This window comes from Cryptomeria japonica, chromosome 3, assembly GCF_030272615.1.
Source record: "Cryptomeria japonica chromosome 3, Sugi_1.0, whole genome shotgun sequence".
Lineage (NCBI taxonomy): Eukaryota > Viridiplantae > Streptophyta > Pinopsida > Cupressales > Cupressaceae > Cryptomeria > Cryptomeria japonica.
The window spans coordinates 305,241,523-305,260,811 of NC_081407.1; positions in this window are offsets into that span (position 1 = coordinate 305,241,523).

Below are 19,289 nucleotides of genomic sequence, written 5' to 3' on the forward strand. Positions count from 1 at the left end.
TCTTGAGAGTGTTTCAATAGTTTGTTCATGAGTAATGCCTAGACTGGGAGGAATGGAGGTCACCCAAAGTGGATGACTTGGTAGTGTATATGGACCTCTCTAAGGTCCTAGAACCATGACGACCTTGGTGGCTTGATTTCCACAAGCCACTGCAAGAATTTGGCCTATGTTGGAAGATTTCAAAGAGGTTCCACCACATGTTCGAGAACATAGATTGGAGTGTAGAAAAAAATGAGAGTTTTTGGGTATATCACTAGGAAACAATTGAAGTAGAATGGGATTGTGATGAGGTTGAAATGGGCAAGAAATTTGAGAGGTTGCGATATGATGAACATGAGGAACTAGTTTCTCCCCTTGACACTAGCCACATACTAAGAAGAGACTCGAAAGAAAGAGAGTTACAAGATAAAAGGGCCTCGTTTGGAACAAACTGCTTAGACTTACAAGATTGCAAGACAAAGGAGTTGACACCCTTCAATCTATAGGCAAAATGAATTTTCTTCCCATCATACAAAAATAATCCCAACTTTTGCAAGTGGGGGATCATTGTTAGGAACATCTTCATAGCTTGTGAGGAAAAGGAGAATAGATTCGAACCTAAGCAATCTAGAAGTGGAATTGGAGGAAGGAGAGGCAGAGATGATCACAACACATCCACCAACGACCACCACCCTGTAGGCACATTTTTCTTCCCCTTTTCTTACTTCTTTGTCTTTGGCCTCACCTTCGGTGTCTACACTTCATCCCACGATCCTGCCACTATCATTAGCTCCATTGATTAACACATCACCTTCCCATTTGTTACAAGCTCTGGAAAGTATCCCTCCGTTTTTCCTCCTAAATCAATTATTTCACCTTTCGCTTCGGCAGGAACAAAAGTAGTCGCTTCTCAGAAAATTCTAATTCCATTTGGTCTCCTCATTAGCATTACCTTTGTGGGACAATATATTCAATGTCCAACAAATTATCATCAACAAAATGAGATTACCAAAAGGACTCAAGAAGAAATGATAGCAAAGAGAAGAAGAAAAGAAGGCATTGCTTTAGCAACTTTCAAAATGAAGTCCGTATATAATTAAACATGACATGCATTGATGGTGACTTATATGATGCCTAATATCATCAAAGTTGAAGGACAATTGCATCCATAGACTAATCGGTTCATGTAATTAGCCTTAATCTTGGTCAAGCCCAACCTCTAGGACAAAGTTGAATTAATGGAAGAAACTCAAAAGACAAACACAATTGTTTTCCTTTAAATCAGTAGAGAAGTGGAGAAAAGAGATAAAGTGCTTGCTTGGGTTAAAGCCATAGTTGAGGGTTTGAGGATAGATAATAAGTCCAAGGATTCTATCATTTCTCAATTGAGGAAATAACTATAAGAATGGGCTACAATGAAGAAGAATAAAAGATAAAATGCAAGATGAGTTAAATGACTCTTGGGCCTGAAATAATATTATAAATGAAGAAATAGATGCGACCAAAGGATTGTAGCAAAAGGTCGTGGAACTATCACAAATACAATAGAGTTTCTCTAACTCTAAGAGCATACAAAAATAGCTCAGACAATAAATTTATGCCAAGGACCAACAACTCCAACAATTAGGAGTTGAATTATCCTACGGCTCTCAACATATTAATATTTATAATACAAAAAATCTCACCCCTTGTGATTAATGTGACAAATGGTGCCTTCCTCCATGTCATCGAAGGTCAGGCTTTTCCACCTTTGTCCTTTTGTCCACTTAGATCATCCTCGTCACCTTCAAGCAAATGCATTACCAACTTTGTCGACCTGTCACCTTCAGGGACTAAGGCACAACGAAGAGACGTTCGCGCAATATGCTACTGTCTCGCAAATCTAATAGTCCGCAGGTGGCCATTTGAGCGTTACTCCTGTGCCTGAAAGGAATCATAAGGCTTCTGCATGTGCCCACCGATGTAGGATTTCCTTCCATGACCTTTATCTATCAATTTCCAAGGCATTTTGAAGGATTCCTTTGGCAACTTGATAATCTTTTGCAGGTTGAAGCTTTTGGAGATTTTCTTTGGATAACATTTACAACTTCTCATGTGAACACCACCATTGTTGCAGCTCTCTGGATAGTTCATGCCATCATCTCAACAAGTGTTGTGAAAGGGGAGTTTAGCTTACTTGCTTTTTTTCCTTTCATTTACCAAGTTATCATTTATCATTTTACATTATTTCCAATTTCCTCTTTATCATATTATTATTCTCGTGGCTTCTTGGGTTGTCCGTGGAGGTGGGAACACCAAAATGAGGGTCTGACTTAGGAAAACTCCAAAACACAACCCCCAACATTTTCTCTCTTACATGTGGGGAGTTACATCATCGCGAGGAAGAATTTATCTTGCAGGAGGCTTCATAGCATGGACACTTCGTGAGATTTTTCTGTTTCTTTTATTATCTCATTTCATTTTGTAATCCGAGTTATCATTTCATTTTAGCACTTTTCTATTACTTTCTGAGTTTTGTCGCTTCATCTAAAACTTTTTGCTCAGACTCTGCACTTCGTCCATATAGGACGACAACGCGCCACGCTGGTGTCCCAGCTCCATGCGCTCATCCCAAGGACAAAGGCTTAGAAAAGCTGTTCAGAGAGTCCTCTTGGATTTCTGATGTCTTGGCATAATTTTGTTATCTTTTGGCTCATCTTAGCGCCAATTCAAGGAGTTATCAGAGGGATAGTTTGTTCTCAAGGATTCATCATCTTTGAGGTAGCAAATTTCCTCCATTACATTTTTGCAAACCTGACGTGAAAGCAACTTTCTTTTTTATTATTTTGCATTTGTCATTTAGATCATTGCATTCATTTAGTTAAAACCAAACTTAATTTAAAAATCAATTAAAAAAAATCTTTGTTTTAGTATTTGCATGTAGCCTACCTCATTTGCACTTATCTTAGCTTCATTTTTAAACTTTTCCTGAAGTCACAACATCTTGTGTCCCTGTAGTGTGGTCTTATCATCAAGAAGATGGTCTATGAGCTTTACAACCCAGACTGCCATAGGTGCCATAGTTAGGAGGTCGTCTAGGTGGAGTTTCCCTCCCGATCGTTACAATCCTCCTCTACCCGACATGATGAACACAAATTCCTCTTCTGACCTGAATGAGTTTCTCACTTTCCATGCTCTTAGGATCCCTTTCATGAGTGGTTCTTCAACTACTAGTTCTGAGAACTATTCCCCAATGAACTCTCCACCACCTTCTCCTCCTGTTGTTGACCATGATTCTGCTTTCACTATCAACTTTGACCGGATCCAGTCTTTAGAGGAGAACTTGAGAGACTTTGAAGGGTTCCTTAATCAAGAGAATGTTCTCCTCCAAGTGGGGAATATAGTTAATACCCTAAGGGATATGCTCATCTCGAATAAGAGAGGTCTAGAGATGCTAAGAGTGTTGTCCATGATTATGAAGAGTCATGTACCCTTAGCAGACACCTCTCCTTAGGATGGCCAATCTGATATCTGTGGTTCTCAGCTGAGTGTTGACATACCTAGTTTGACAGTGCATATGGTCGACACTGGGCCCACTATTAATGGCATCAATGCCTCTACTACTCTGTTGGGTTATACAGGCATGTCTAGTGGCTCAACCTTTGCTTCGGCTACAATTTTGATATCTACGATTAGTGCTAGCACTACATCTATTGGTGGTATTGGTCCTTTTGGAGGATCCAATGGAGGTGGTGACAGATCTGGCCCACCTCCACCTCCTCCACCTTCTAATCCTATCCTAAATACAATCTTGCAGAACATGGGATAGTTGCAGTTGCATTTGACAAACTTAGCCTCTGCTTCTGGTCAATCATATGTACCTACGTATTACATGAAGAGTCCCCTTGATATCACCATCCTAAACACTATCCTTCCTAGTGTTGTCGAGTCTTTGAAGTTTGATAGGTTCAATGGTGATGGGGACCCGAACGTGCATATAGACTCCTTCATGACTATGTGTAGTGATTACCAAAGTCTTAATTTTGTTCTGCTCAAGTTGTTCTCACGTTCCCTCAAAGGGATAACATTAGAATGGTATAGCTCTCTACCTGATCATTCCATTTGTACCTTCGATCAACTTATGGATTTGTTCCTCAAGTGGTTTTAGGCGAACATTAGTAGCAGGGTCACTATTGCTGACCTTGTTCATTGTAAACAGAAGCCTAATGAGAAGGTCACAAATTTCATCTGAAGGTACTAGGCAATCTCCACTAGGATCCCCTTTTCCTTGGCAGATATCGACCTATAGAGAATGTTCATTGACAATCTGCAATCGACATTGAGGGAGAAACTGTCCCTTAACTAATATCAAAACTTTGCAAACATGTGCTCTGCTCATACAAATTACCAGCACATTGTGTCACAATTTAGAGATGCCACTTCAAACCTTCATGGTGGGTCCTTTGCAAGTACATCAATGAAAGGGTCTAGAAAGAATAAAGCAGTGACTAATGTCATGGTTGTTCCTTCAATAGCTACTAGACATGCCTCATAACAGAATATATTTTTCACTAAGTGGAATGAATCTTATCTAAGCATAATGCAACGGTTATTAAAAGACAACCTTATCACCCTTCTAGAGATTAAACTGTTGTCTGATAGTCGACCCTACTCTCACTGGTATGATGGATCAAAGTTCTACCATTATCATCATGTGCGTGGTCATGATATTGAGCGGTGTTATCATCTTTGACATGTTGTTCAAGATGACATTGACAGTGGTGCAATCAAGGAGGATGCACAAAAGCACAAATCAAAGAGGTTTGTTGATAAAACCAATGAATTGCATATTTATACTGTTCCTTTCCCTCTGCATTTGACAAACTTTATCTCTACATTGGATCCTTCCTCAAATGATGGTGCATATGTGAACATGGTCACCATCACCCCTATTAGCTCACCTCTAGCCCAAAAGGTGAAGGTATCTAACTTTTCCATGTCATTTACCCCTCTGGATGTCCTGTATTACAGAGAGCCTACTCCTCTTTACGTCCCTGCCAAGTTGAATGACCAAACTGTCACAAGTGGACCCATCGAGTAGAGTCATTATTATCATAGAGGAGACTCTTTGTGAATGGTTGGCATAGGTCAATGTATGATTAGTGTTGTGCAACATTAAGGATGTATGATGGGTTCTCCATCTGCCCCTTGGGTAGTATCACCTTGACGGACCTCATAGGACCTAAGGCGATATCATCTGTGTTCATGATCATTCCCAAATCAAACCTCTTTCAAGCTAAGCTCGACATTCCTTGGCTAATCGCTATGGAGGTGGGCCCTTTGCTTGTCTACAAATGTCTTAAGTTCCCCCATGAGGGCATGGTGTATGTCATCTAGGATACTGGATATCGACCCCTAATTGCCCATGGGTATTTTTTGTTGGACCACTTTTGGCCTACTTTGGTGGGGCCCATTCTTCTCCATGGTGATTTGAAGTGACACACTTACTATCAGTATAAGACGAGGGAGTCAACCCCTAAATTTGTGCAACCTAGTGTTTCATTTTTGCCTCCTACATCGATCCCTCCTCCATCGATTCTAGTCTTGGAGCAGGTAGTGCCTTATGTTCCCTCATCAAGGACTAAGGCTAAGATTGCTCCCTCGAAGCGACCTTCACGTCTGCCTAGGACCACACAGCCTCCAACAGTGTCTATTGTTCCTATGACTATGCCTAGCACATCCAAGGGAAAGGCACCCATGCTATCGAAGTTCATAGCCCACCCTCCCTTCGAGATTCCGACCATGGTCGATATCCTTCAGCCCTCTTGTTATGAGAAAGGGAGGCGCTCTTCTCATGTTCGTTCATCACCACTTGCCCCTACTTCCCAGCCTGTGTCGGCACCCTCCGTTCCCTCGATCACTCCTCGAGCAAACCAGGGTAGGGTGCCCGTTGTTGTAGATATCGTGCCTCTCTAGGATACACCCATTTCATCAGTTGGGCCTTCTCCTATCCTTGACACAGTTCTTGAGGCCTCTCCTATGGAGAATGATTCTCCTAAATTATCTCGGGTTTCGGTTGGTGATCCTCACCTCCTTCAAAATCAGCATGTGCATGAGCACAAACGTTTTCGATGAGCCAAAGCTCGAGAGCATGATGCCACCTTGCAATCCATTGGGGCATCCTCGACACCCAACGCTGTTGTCTCAGAGCCCACCTCTACGACTGCTTCTGTCTTCGCATTTGCTTCAGTTTTTCTTCTTGTTGCTTCAGGTCCTATTGATGAACCTCCCCCTAAGTGGGTGCAGGTTTTTGTTGCTCCCTCTTTGGGACAACCTCTTATCACTTCTTTGCCAGACATGCCTCCTTTGTCCCAGTTGCTTGATATGTTGCACACATAGGTGATGCCTAGTGTAGCTTTGTCTTCCTTTCCTATTTCACCATCTCTCTAGCATCCAAGTTTTCCTAGGGTCCTTCAACCTGCTATGGTTGATGGGAGGCCTAACACTCCTATCTCGTCTAAGCACAAATTTGAGCAGGGCCACATCTTTGAGTTTCGACAACGCAAGTCTTTGTAGGTATGTTCCTCATCCCTTCCTCTGCCTGCCTCAATTCTTGTTGGTCTGCTTGTTTCTATATGCATGATCAAGAAGGCCCCACCTTCTCCCGAATTTATCACTACCCCTCTTTTAGAGGTTGGCAGTCCTATTCTTGTTTCATCTTCTCCAAATGAGTCACCTACTTCCTCCACGGAATCTTGCATGTTTGATTCCTTGGAGGACATCCTGACCTTGTCTACGATCTTCATGTGATTGTTGAACCTTACGTCATCTGAGCCTATAGATGAAGACATCATTGCTGCTTCATCTCATTCTCTCACTGCTGGTGAGGCATCCAATGTAGCCCTTGCGATAGTCCCTCTCCGAGCTCGGCTCGGTCCCCTTCTCCCTATGACCTAGATTGGGAGGATGATGATCTCTTACGGTTTGACCTTTAGATATCTATCTTTTTTCTCTACATATATTTGCATGTATGCACGATTGTGTTCCCTTGTGCTTGCTTTATCTATTTGTTCCCTCCCAAAGGACATAGGTTACTCCATAGGTACTTGGATATAGGAGGTTGACTCTCTTTATCCATTGTGCTCTCCTGAAGGACCCGAGATACTTTGTAGGTGCTTAGATACAATAGATTTTCTATTGTACACATTCTTCTATTTGTTCCTTTACTCCTTTTATCTGTCGTATCTTACTTTTCGATATTCAGGAACAATGCAAAGCATTGGGGACATCCTTTGCCTTCTTTTATGTTGACCCAAATTTTTATTTTCTCTTTGTCTTTATGTGCTCTTCTTCAAATCTGAGAATTTTGGTGCTATGATGATATACCCATCTCCTGGTTGCATTACATATCTTTTTTCACTGCTATGGGTTCTGACACCAGACTATCTAATCCCCCCATCCTCTTGCATTTCATCACCGATGTTGTGGATATTTATGTGTCACCCTCTTCTAATGGCATTCCATGGAAACATCTTGTTATGTTGACGTGCCACAAATGCTATTCTCCTTAGAATGACATGCATTCCATGCATATCATTCTAAGGGGAGGCCATCATATCTACATTTTATCTTTTTAGCTTTTTCATCAGTGTCCTTTATCAGCTAATTTTTAATGTTCGCCTAGGTGGTGGAAAAACCACTTGATCTTTTTCTTTTCCAAGATTTCCCACATGGGGGCCAAACCATTGTTGATCTATTTCTCTTGTTTGCCTTTGTAGGGGCCAATCCACTACTTACCAAATTTATCTGTCACTACCCATGCTAGAAAATCTATCTGTTATTTGCCCTATCACATGGCTATTTAGCATGTCACTATCCATGTTGATCTTGTCCTATCGTATGGTTATCCATACTGGCATGTCATGCCCTATCGTATGGCTATCTAGCATAACACATCTTGCTACCCATACCAACATATCTTATATCTTGGTGGCCACTTATCTCGTATCTTTCAGTAACCAGGGGCTTTCCTCCAAAGCAAGGTTCATTTTTGTCACGTCATATTATCCACTTCATCTTATCATCCATCATGCTAGTCTGCAACTAGCATGTTTGTCATGTACCAGATAGTAATATATATTTCCAAATCTTAGCACCATCTTGCTGGGGGCAACCTCGTCTGATCAACAAAAATCTGCCTCCCTATTGCGACTTTCTTGTTCTTTATCTTCCTCTACTTGAGCTTCACATTTATCGGCAAAGGCATTCTCGCTAAAGTGGGGGAAAAATGTAATATCAGAAATCTCACCCCTTGTGATTAATGTGACAAATGGTGCCTTCCTCCATATCACCAGAGGTCGGGCTTCACCACCTTTGTCCTTTTGTCTACTCAGATCATCCTTTTTAGCTTCAAGCAAATGCATTACCAAATCTACCGACCTGACACCTTTGGGGAATAAGGCATAACGTAGAGGCGTCTGCGTAGTAGTAGCATCCCATTAATCTAACAGTCCGCAGGTGGCCATTTGAGCATTACGTTTGCACCTAGAAGGAATTGTAATTCCTCTGTATGCGCCCACCGATGTACGGTTTCCTTCCAGGGCCTTTATCTATCAATTTCCAAAGCATTTTGAAGGATTCCTTTGGCAAGTTGATAATTTTTTGTAGGTTGAAGCTTTTGGAGATTTTCTTTGGACAATATTTACAACTTATCGTGCGAACACCACCATTATTGCAGCTCTTCGGATAGTTCATGCCATCATCTCAACAAGTATTGTGAAAGGGAAGTTTAGCTTACTCGCTTTTTTTCTTTCATTTACCAAGTTGTCATTTATCATTTTACATTATTTCCAATTTCCTCTTTATCATATTATTATTCTTGTGGCTTCTTGGGTTGTCCGTGGAGGTGAAAACACCAAAATGAGGGTCTGACTTAGGCAGACTCCAAAAAACAACCCCCTACATTTTCTCTCTTGCATGTGGGTAGGTACGTCATTGCGAGGAAGAATTTATCTGGCGGGGGGAGGCTCCATAGTGTGGACAGTTTGTGAGATTTTTTTGTTTTCTTTTATTTTCTCATTTCATTTCGTAATCTGAGTTATTAGTTCATTTTAGCACTTTTCTATTACTTTCTGAGTTCTGTCGGTTCGTCTGGAACTTTCTGCTCAGACTTTGTACTTCACCTGTACATGAAGACATCATGCCACACTAGTGTCCTAGCTCCGCATGCCCATCCCAAGGACAAAGGCTTAGTAGAACCTTCCAAAGAGTCCTCTTAGATTTCTGATGTGTTAGCATAATTTTTTTATACCTTGGCTCATCTTAGTGCTAGTTCGAGGAGGTATCAAAGGGATAGTTTGTTCTCAAGGATTCATCATCTTTGAGGTAGCAAATTTCCTTTGTTACAATATTCTCTGTATTATCCAACAATTATAATTTTCACACTAGGAGAGAATCAAAGACATCGCCACTCATCTAAAGCTTGCATTGGGATTCATTACAAAATCACAAAATTTAAGTGTAGAAGTGAGTAGTGCCATAGAGAAAATTCTATCATCTATTGCTCCAAAGGTTGCAGATTCACAATTACTAGTATAGAAGTTATTTAGGGCAATTAAGGATACTATACGTGCAACAAGAGACAAGTGGTTGGGAAGGTAAATGAGTTCTTAAGAAACAACAAAGCCGCATTGGAATGCAAAGCATGCCTAAACACCTTGGATCAAACAACAAAGATGATAGGAGGTTTCATACAACAACTAGTTCAATTGGGACTCTCGTCTCCCTTTCCTCTAGACAACACACTCTTCTTAGAGGAACAAATAAAACATTTGATAGAGGATAGATAAGAGGACCATGTGAAATTACAAGGCATGCATCAGTCCTCGAGCATATGAGATGTAGAAGGAATTGTACAACCTCTTGCTCCTTTGGAATATCGTATGCAAGCTTTTAGGGAGAGCCTTGACAACTTATCCTTTAAAAAGATTATTGAATTAGATAAAGCGTACAAAGAATTGAAGAAGAAATCTCAACCTTGTGAAGAAGACTGAACTTCCCTATAGTCCACACTTAGGAAGCTCTAATTCAACAAGTTCCCTTTTTCCTTTTTGCCTTTTTGAGCCAGAAACAAGAGATTTTGGCTCCCAACAACTACAGGTGGAAGTGCCCTGTGAGTAACCAAGAGTTGTAGAGTTTATTTGTTGCAGGTTATTTTTGTTGGTTTTGAGAAGGGGCATTGATAAAAACATGCTAAATTTTATGCCTCAGTCGGTATTCACTTTGCTCTCGTTGGTTTTTCTTTTGACCGGTCACCATTTTCCCTTTTGGGCCTTGTACTTTTAATGCAAATGAGTTCTAAGTTAGCATGAAGGGCTACCATGTGTCAACCCCACACAAATTTCTTCTAGAAGGAAATACCAATCCCCAGTATGAAGCATCATGAAACCACCTGGAAGCTCCACGTGCCACCAAAGATTGAATATTATTGCTTTTCCTTTTTGCATTTCCAAGGCCACAATGTGCAAAGTGCCAAGCTGTCACAATCCATAGGATGATCAAACATTGGGAAAGTTTTAAAGTCACCATTGGCTAGTTTTTTTGGTTTTTCATTTGAGTGGGAAAAAATAAAGACATGTGACAAGCCTGGGCACATTTTGATGCAAGAGCATCCCCAATTCTTGGCAATATTGCATCAACCAAAAACATTTCTTTTAGTTTATTTTTTGTTTTGCAGTTTCAACATTTCTTTCTACATTTTCTCACCAGATCTTGCAGAGATGGATTTTGCTTGTAAACATGATTGTTTTCCTTATTCATGAGCCAAGGGACTTTTGGATCATTTTCCGACAAGTTATCGCTTCCAAATTTCAAGACAATTTTTTTGGCTAGAACACCGAAGCCACCTTGACCTATTTGCTATTGGTGAATCTTGCAGATCCAATGTTCATTGGCATGTGGATGACCTTCCCTCTAATCTGAACTTCTTCCTTTGGATTTTTTGGAGGATTTCATTGGCGAAGGGCGACCTTGATGGTTTTGCATGTTTCATCATGTTCATCGTTGTTTGATTCTTCTTGGGCTAATCAGATCCCTCTAGACCATATAAATCAATGTAATTTGGCTTGTAGTAGGAAGTCAGTGGAACCGGAAAGATCTATCTTGAGGCTAAGAGGTCTGGTGTTGACCGAGACTATAATTGAGCATGTTTGCATCAAGCCAACGAGCCTAATCTTGTAGCTCGCATGTTGCCGACAGATTGAAAACAATTTTCATGATATAATCAATCAGTTTTGCATTGCCTCCATCATCTTGTCTTGCTTTCATTGTGTTTACTCTTTTTGTACGGTCCAGATAGATCTATGATGCAGGAGCATCCCTGGTTCTTGGTAATCTTGCATCAACAAAAAACATTTCCTTTTTGTTTTGCTTTCTGTTTTGCAGTTTCTGCATTTTCTGGCATTGGCTCACTGGATCTTGAGGAGTTGGATTTTTTATTGAGAACTTGATCATCTACCTTCCCAAACTGTAGAGCATTTGGATAATTTTCTGGCAAGTTATCGCTACCAGTTTTTGAGATAGTTTTTTGGTATTGGTTGAGTGGACCTATTTGAATTTGTAATCTACTAGAATCTATTGGATCCCTTCTGTAGCTTGCAGAGCCCTAAATGTTGATTCCAATGTTCCTTGGCATGTGACCGACCTTCTCTTTGATCTACACTTCATCTTTTGGATTTTTCAAAGGAATTTCTTTGGTGGAGGCCGACCTTGATGTTTTTACATGTTAGGTCTTGTTATTTGACATTTGATCCTTTTTGGGCCGACCGAATCCCCTTGGATCATATAAATCATTATAATTGAGCTTTAGAATAGGGAGAAGTTAAGAAATAGAACATAGATGATAGATCTAAAGATTTGAGGTCCTGATTGTGACCTGTTCTGTAATTAAGCATGTTTCAGTAACCCGACTATTACCGGTTGATTGTAATCAGTTTTCATTATATAATACATTCAGTTCTGCATTACCTCCATCATACCCTTATGTTTCTGTTGTGCTTACTCTTGCTGACTGATCGGGATTGATCTCTTTGAGATCCCTCCTAACCGATGACTGCACCAATCTCATTGAGGTGCCTTCTAACTATGACTGCACCAAGTGGTATTAGAGGCATATTTCATTTTGGAGATTGCATTGTCCTTAAGATCTTGTTGTGGGGTGGCAGATTGTGGATCTGACCTGCAGCTGCAGAGGATTGGCATGAAGATGGCGCGAAGAGGAAATAAGAATGGTGGAGCGTGTGGGAATGCAAACCCTGCTGTAATGGAAATGTTGAGAGGAATTACAGCTTGGTTGGAAGCTGTTGAAACAACCCAGAGAAGAGGTCGACATATTGAAGATGTGAGCAAAGATGAAGAAGAAGTACCAAAAGAACAAGTAGCAAATCCACCAGCGATTGATCCAGATGAAGAGAGGTTCTTGAGGGTTTTGAGTAGGGCAAACACCAAACCACATTCTACCTCACTGGAGTATGATAGAAAGTTGGATTCAGATGAATTAATGGATTGGATCTTAGAGATGGAGAAGTATTTTGATTTTGAGAACACCACAGGAGAAAGAAAGGTGAAATCTGTCTGTACTCGATTGAAAGGTCATGCATCTCTTTAGTGGGAACATTTGTAGGTTGATAGACAGAGAATAAGTAAAGAGAAGATCAAATCATGGGAGCGGATGGTTGCCAAGTTGAAATCAAAGTTTCTGGCAACTGACTACAAAGTAAATCTATTTCAGAAGTTATAGAACTTGAAGTAGAAAGAATCAAGTGTGAAGGACTATACCGAAGCATTCTACAAGTTGAATATCAGATCCGGACATGTCGACGATATGGTTGAACAAGTTGAGAGATATTTGAATGGATTGTGGATGTCTATACAAGATGAAACCAGTTTGATCAAGTTGCAGAGTGTTGAAGAAGCTTACCAATTTACATTGAAAGTAGAAGAGAAGTTGAATAAAAGACATGAGCAGAGACAAATAGGTAGAGGTGGAAGGTTTTCTGAAGGAAGATTTCAAGGAAGAAGAGGATACTCTGGAGGAAGAAGAAACTGTATAGATCATAACAAGTACAAAGAAGTAAGGAAACACGGTAGTTCATATCAGAAGGATGAGAGAAATTTCTACCAAAGAACCTGATGGTTATTAGAATGAGGGTTATGGAAAAAATGACAGAAGACAAGATAAGAGAGTGTTTAGAGGAACTTTCTTTAAGTGTGGAGGAGAAGGACATCATGATTTCGAATGTAAGAAGACAAAGAACACTGAGAGAGCACCATTGGTAGAAGAAAGCCCCATGAGATCAGTGGTGCAGGTGCACCAAGGCAAACAAATTCTAATTTGAAGACCTTTGAGACCAAGGAGGAGTGTCCAACATCAAACAAATTCAATAAAATAAATTATGAGATCCTAAAGCCAGGGGTATATTTTATGATTTGTATAGTTGTATGTTGGCTATATAAAGGTGAAACAACAACCAATCGATTCCAGAAGTGTGTGGAAGTGTGAGATTGGAGAAACCCTAGGTTTTAGGGCTTTTTGATGAAAATTTGGGGCTTTGAGGGTTAGAGGCCTCACAAACTGAAATTGATTGTGGATTCCTTCATCATTTATCATTTAATAAGACTATTTTGAGGTTAGAAGTACCCAGAAATAATATTTCTTGTAGTTGCTTTGTAAAATCACCATAATTTATGCTAAAAAACAGTGCGTAGTGGTCAGACAACGTGTTTTCTCCAAAACAAATTATGTCATGATTTGAGTATGTTATAGAAAAGCCAAAGGGGTATCCAAATATCCATTTTCTTTGTCTAGTGTCTTGGAAGTTTGTAGAGTGATCGTTAAAATTCTCTCGTTGTAGGGCTAATAGGGGCTCTAGGCCAATAGGAGGAATTTGGAGTTTGAGCACTTGGGTATTGAACAAAAGGCCAAAAATAGTTTTAAACTTTCATAATAGACCTAATTACACCTTCTAAACCATCATTTTAATTTGGGAAGGTCTTGTTTCATAATTGGCCCATTTGAACCATTTGGGGTGTTTGTAGGCTTAAGGGGACCTACCATTTTCCTACCTTGTATTTCCCTTATATCTTACAAATTCATCTATACCTATTTGGGAATTGGCTTATACCACCATACCTCTACCAAGTTTGCATTAAATTGGTATCAAAGAAAGAAAGGTCTCGGTAGGAAGTAGGAAGGAGTGATGGCACCTGAGAACCAGTTGGTTAAGGAAATTGAAGAGTTGAAAGAAACCTTGGAGAGGGAAAGAAGAGAAAGAGAATAGAGAAAGGCAAGGGAGGAAAGAGCATGAAGAAGAGAGAAAGAGAGTATGCAAGAAAGGATAGAACAATATGAGAAAGAAAGAATGGACAATAGGAGGGAAGAACCTAATTGGGAAGAGCAAAATGGAGATGATGGAGAAGAGAAACGATAAAGACCAGAGCATAGGAGGGTTGAAGATGAAGTGGACCCTGAGGAGAGGAGGTTGGTTAGACTTTTGAAGGTAGTACAAAACAATGCAAGGAAAGCACATGTGGATGTACCTATCTATCAGGGAAAGATGGATAGTGAGGAAGTGTTGGGTTGGCTTGATGCCTTGGAGAACTACTTTGAGTATGAAGAGATGGAGGATGATAAGAGGGTAAGGTTTGCAAAAAAAAAACTCAGAAGTACTGCTTTGACTTGGTGGACAAGTTTACAAAATGATAGAATTTCTAGGGGTTTGACAAGAATCACACAGTGGGCAAAGATGAAGAATCTGATCAAAGAACAATTCTTGCCTTCAGATTATAGTATACATGTGAAGAGGATGAGACAAAACTTGAAACAAAAAGACATGGATGTAATGTCCTATACTGAACAATTTCATAAATTGAGTATTAGAGGAGGATATGAGGAAGAAGATGAGAAGGTAGCCAGATATGTCAATGGCTTGAAGTATCATTTGCAAGATGAGATTGGTCTACAAGTACCAAGGACAATTGGTGAATGTTTTCAATTGGCTATTAGAGAAGAAGAAAAGGTGAAGAGGAGACAAGAAAGGTTAGGAAGAGGAGGTAACTCAAATAGAGGAAGAGGTGGAAGAGGTCAAGGATAGAGCAATGATGACAAAGGAAAGGAATCATTTTCAGAATCAAGGGGTGGATACAATCAGAGAGGAGGAAGAGGATTTGGTCAAGGAAGAGGCACATTTAGATGCTACAATTGTAATGAACCAGGGCACCCATCATTCAAATGTCCTAAATGGAATGAGGACAAGAAGGAAAGGAGGGTTAATTTGACACAAGAAGACAAAAAGGAAGAACAAGAAGAAGAAATCATGATACCACCAGAGGAAGGAGAGTTGTTACTCATGGGGAAAGTACAACCATCACAACAAGAAAGGATCTTTAGGAAAAATTGTAAGATCCATGGCAAGGTATGCAATTTGATTGTTGATTTAGGGGCCTGTCACAATTTGGTTGCTTATGAAGTAGTCAAAAAGTTAAATTTACAAACCCTTGCACATCCTAATCCATATTTTTCTACATGGGTCAGTGAAGGTCAGAATATGTTGGTAAAGGATCAGGTAGTCATTAATTTCTCCATTGGTCAATATGTTGATAGTATTTTGTGTGATGTAATGGATATGAGTTGTGGTCATTTGATTTTGGGCAGACCTTGGCAATACTCTAGAAGGATTATACATGATGGGTATCAAAACACCTATATAGTTCATAAGGGTGGAAGGAAGTACAAATTGAGCCCATTGATGGGGAAGGCAAGAGACACTACTGTAATGTGTTTTGGCAATGAATTTTCAGTCAAAGAGCAAGGTAAGAAAAGTGCAGATTTGTAGCGGTATGACAGTCCATTTCATAAAGGACTTTGGAATCTTGATCATTTACAAGTTGGTACAGTCAAGTCTCCTATCATTGGACAAGTAAAGGACAAAAAATTGGGTAGGTTGCAGATACCTCAAGATAGAGGAAAAGGGGCAGCCATGAAGCAAATGTCAACCATGAGTACCATTGGTTTGGGGCAGCCAAATCATAATTTTTTTGTTTCTAATGATTGGTGTATGAATAAAGGTGTTCATAAGAGGAAAAAAGTCACATTTGGGGACTATCTAGTTCCTAAGAATCAGATGCAAGCAAGTAAACATGGAGGCAAGGCATGGATGACTTCTTGGGACAAGAAGACTTTCATTCATGGGGAGTATGGTGCAGGTGCACCAAGGCAAAAAAATTCTAATTTGAAGACCTTTGAGACCAAGGAGGAGTGTCCAACATCAAACAAATTCAATAAAATCAATTATGAGATCCTAAAGCCAATAATGGCTTTTGAAACTAAAAAAATGCAAAAAGTTGTCAAATTGTCCTGGAAGTTGTAAAATGTTGTCAAATGTTGGATATTGGGTCAAAACACCCAAAAATGGATTTAGGAGGGTTTAGTTTCATTTTAAATGCAATAAGGGATGAAAATCATTTTGTTTTAATGTTTTTGTCAAAGTTGTAGTGCATTTTCCAAAGTGCAAATTCAAAATTTCAAAAAGGCAACGGTTAGGAAGAATTAGGAGGGAAAAGCAAGTTTTAATTGTTTTAGTGTTAATTAAACTTTTTAACCAACCATATGGTGGTTGAAAAAACCTGGAGAGGATATTTAAATCCATAAACATGCTTTTTAAGGCAGATTGAATGCCTGGAGTGTACGGGCTATTTTGGAAAACCAATAAAAACTCAGTTTGGAAGCATTTTTTTTCTTCTGATTTTTATACTTGAGTGAGGGTTTTATTTGGTATAATTCATATGATACATTTTTGGTGAATTTATTTCAACATTGAATACCTCTATGAATTCTTTGAAGTCACTACTAGATTATAAAATTGGTTTCTTGCTGACTGTCCCAGAATCTTGTCACTTTTCCCTTAACAGTTTTGACAAATTCTAATATTATGGTCATTTCATGAATGATATGACTCTGCTTCTCATGGAGTGGCTATAAAATGACATGTATCATATTTCCTAACAACTAAATGTGTAGATAATAGGGTTTAAGAGAGGTGATCACCATTGTTTTCTCGGAAAGCCTAGTGAAGAGGCTAGGTAGGGTGAGGGTTGGAGAGATCTACCCATTGGAGGGGTATATTTTATGATTTATATAGTTTTATGTTGGATATATAAAGGTTAAAAAATAGCCAATCAATTCCAGAAGTGTGTGGAAGTGTGAGATTGGAGAAACCTTAGGTTTTAGGGCTTTTTGATGAAAATTTGGGGCTTTGGGGGTTAGAGGACTCACAAACTGAAATTGATTGTGGATTCCTTCATAATTTATCATTTACTAAGACTTTTTTGAGGTTATAAGTACCAAAAAATAATATTTCTTGTAGTTGCTTTGTAAAATAACCATATTTTATGCTAAAAAATAGTGCTTAGTGGTTGGACAATGTGTTTTCTCTAAAACAACTTATGTCATTCTTTTAGTATGTTATATAAAATCCAAAAGGGTATCCAAATATCCATTTTATTTGTCTGGTGTCTTGGAATTTTTTAGAGTTATCATTAAAATTATCTCGTTGTAGGGCTAATAGGGGCTCTAGGGCTAGTAGGAGGAATTTGGAGTTTGAGCACTTGGGTATTGAACAGAAGGCCAAAAATAGTTTTAAATTTTCATAATAGACATAATTACACCTTATAAACCATCATTTTCATTTGGGAAGGTCTTGTTTCATAATTGGCTCATTTGAACCATTTGGGGTGTTTGTAGGCTTAAGGGACCTACCATTTTCCTACCTTGTATTTCCCTTATATCTTACAAATTCATCTATACCTATTTGGGAATTGGATTATACCACCATGCCTCTACCAAGTCTACATCAATAAGCTAACAAACCAAAAGATGAAGAACTGTTGATGATGAGGAGAGCCTTGTGTCATACCAGAGAGGATGAAGAGCCCTTGCAGAGGAGAAATTTGTTCAAGACTAGATGTAAGGTATCTGATAAGTGTTGCAAAATAGTTATTGATAGTGGTAGTTTAGATAATCTTATTTCAAATGAAATGGTGAATAAATTGAAGTTGGAAAGGTTGAGACACCCTAAGCCTTACCAAATAGCATGGATTTAGGATGATCATAAGTTGTTAGTGAGTGAGAAATGCTTGGTGAAATTGAAAATTGGAAATTATCATGATGAAGTTTTGTTAGATATTATGCCTATGGATATTTGTCACATTTTGTTGGGTAGACCTTAGTAGTTTGATAGACAGACAATACATGATGGGTGAAAGAATATATACACTATTATAGCGAATGTGATGAAACAAACCTTGTTACCCTTGGAGGAGCCCCTAAAGAGTGAAGTCTGTATGAACGCTAGAATATGTTTGGTGGATGAAAGGAAATTCCTGGAGGGAATGAGACATGAGAACGTGTGTTTTGCCTTAGTTCCTAAGAAGACTGGGAACCTGAAGCATGAAGAACAACTAGAGGAGATAAAGGAGTTGCTGACAGAGTGTGAGGTCATAATTTCAGATAATGTGCCTGATGGATTACCACATGTGAGGAGTATCAGTCATTGCATGGACTTGATTCTCGGAGCTAGTTTTTCTAACAAAGCTACACATCGCACTAGTACATTTGGAGTGGTTTTCCGACAAGCATTCATCAGAACTCAGACAACTAAATGTCAGAATTCTAATGTATTTGTTCATTGCTATTTTTTTTATCACTGATTCTGATGACGGGATTCACGTCAACATTTAAATGACACCATGTCGGGAATTTCTATGCACCCATGACATGTTTTGTTGACAAGGAGACATCAAAATTCTGACCTCATTGCATCCTTTATTGCCACAACCTTTACCAATGACCCTTTATTTATCGTCGTAAGCTTTGTTGATGTATTTTACTTTGGCAGTGTTCATCGGGATAAGTTTTACCGATAGCCTCATCGACTATCGGCCAGATAATATTTCTTCATTGCCGCAAGGTGGCATGTTTGTTTGACGAGGAGACGTCTAAATTCTAACCTTTTGCATCCTTTATCATCGTAACCTTTGTTGATGACCCTTTAACTGATGAATAATGATGAACAGTAGATACCCTAACTAGTATTGAGAGGGGAGGGGGGTGAATTAGTACATTCAAAACTTCTTATTAACTTATCAAGTTAAAACAATACTAACCGGTTGTCTTCATTACTGAACTTAACCATTGCAATACCGGTTAAACACAACAAGACTTCAGACAACATAAACTAGTAAAACTGAACCCTTCAAATACATTCAATACTTGATAA